At 50.1% G+C, this 1892-nt stretch overlaps 1 pseudogene; it reads right to left on the bottom strand.

Annotated features, from left to right (window-relative positions):
• Positions 1 to 566, bottom strand: LOC115093529 (annotated as a pseudogene).
• Positions 567 to 1892: the final 1326 nt, after the last annotated feature.

Below are 1892 nucleotides of genomic sequence, written 5' to 3'. Positions count from 1 at the left end.
TCATTGTTTAGATGCAGTTCCCAGCTGACAAGTAGGAGCTGTAGGAGAGAGAGAAGCTAGGGGCATTGGAGAAGTAAGGCACAGGAAGTAGTCCGCTACTGGCTTTTTGGAGGGGATCCCTCTGGTCTCTTGGGGTGCAGCCTCAACGATGATGAACTCCTTCAACAGGTGCTCATTCAGTTCCAGAATGGCAGCCACATTTCCACACCTGCAACAGTAGTTAGGTGCTGACCACACAGCCAGTACAGTCTCATTGAAGTGCCACCTGAATCCTTCCATCACCAACTGGTGTGCCCGAAATATCATGTCAATGTCGTTTGCTGTATTGAATTGGGCCACAACATCACTGCCAAAGAAATAGCCAGCACCACGTGGGCTCACGCCCCAACCTATTGTGTCTTCATGGACCCACCGTGAGGCACCTCCTGCTTGCGGTCTATCGTCCGGTTCTGGCCCAGAGTCTGGATGGAAGGGGAGAGTCCACCATGAACACAGAAGATCTGAGGAGGGTGAATCTCTTCAGTCATCTCTGAAGTTGTGGCCTCTCCTTTTGCCTCCCAAGTCATAGTGGCATCAGCAGTTTTTGAAAAGCTGGATAGAAAAATCCAGAGAAGCCATGGATCATAAGATGCAGAGCATCAATACACTGACGTTGATAGCATCCATGTCCTGCATATTGACGTCCAGCTGCTGCTGGAATCCCTAGTGTCTGGTGAAACAGCCCTGATGCCGATGCCTGGAGAGGAATCAACATCTGATACTGCCACACAGATGATAATCTCCAGCCTTTTGGGGTAGAAAACTCCAAACTGCAGGAGTTTCTCAGGGTCTAGGCCCCAACAGCCAAGCTCCCCCCTCCCTGAGGCCTTGTCTGCTAGCCAAGCGAGATCCACATCCACAACCCTGATCTACCAGTTGGGGTTGGACTCTGAATATTTTCAGGAGTACAGCTATGAATGTAAAGGATTTCTCTGACCAGTATCTGAATTCAAGAAAGCATGGGATAAGCCCAAAGGCTCTCTGAGGGTGTGGTAGAAATGGGAAAGCTGAACAATTGGTGTGGATAGGCAGACTAGATAGGCCGTAATAGTCTTTCTTTGCCATCATTATCTATGATTTCTATGTTTCTATGAATCAACAGGTCTCCCTCTGACCCCTCTCCTTCACAATAAAGGAGAAGGTCTCCTCCCGAGGACCTCTCCTTTGCTGTTTTTATTAAAAGAATGGCAGATGCTATTCCAGAAGAGTCCGGAAATAGAATGCTTGACATCCCCCAACCTGTGGAACCCCCTAAGGATATGGTGGCAGTCCCCGTTCATGAGATCCTTCAGGAGGTGATGATAAGGATATGGGACAGTCCTCTCACTGTGGCTCCAGTGATAAAGAAGGCGGGTGCAATAAATCATGTCCAGAAGGCTCTGGGGTTTGAGAAGCAACTGCTGCTGCACCAGTCACTGTGGTCACTAATGTGCAATGCAATGGGGAGAATCTCTTCAGAGAAAAGATCAAGGAAGCGGTGGCTCAGATTAACAACCATTGTGTGATGCTTCAGATCCTCTCCACTGCCGCTCCAGACCCTACCCTCCTCAACCAGGACTTACTTGAGGGGAGCACTGAAGAAGCCTTTCTTTCAGCTGAGGAGATGTTTTCCTCTCCGCCCTCAGACCCGTCAACAGCGGGGCCCCTCATGCTCACAATCGGCATCAGAGGGACACCCCCCCCCCCCCCCCCCCCCCCAAAGCCACAGCCAGCACTTCAGTCAAAACCTGTCATGGAGTTTTGACTGGATCCTAGAGAGCATAGCCAAGATCCCAGTATCTGTATCGGAGGCAGGCTAAGGTTTTACGTAGACCATTAGCCCAGAGTAGCATCAGACTCTTGGATCCTTAGCA

Source organism: Rhinatrema bivittatum, chromosome 6 (genome assembly GCF_901001135.1).
Source record: "Rhinatrema bivittatum chromosome 6, aRhiBiv1.1, whole genome shotgun sequence".
NCBI classification, from domain to species: Eukaryota; Metazoa; Chordata; class Amphibia; order Gymnophiona; family Rhinatrematidae; genus Rhinatrema; species Rhinatrema bivittatum.
Note: the sequence above shows the minus strand (reverse complement) of the source record. Positions and strands in the feature narration are given on the sequence as shown.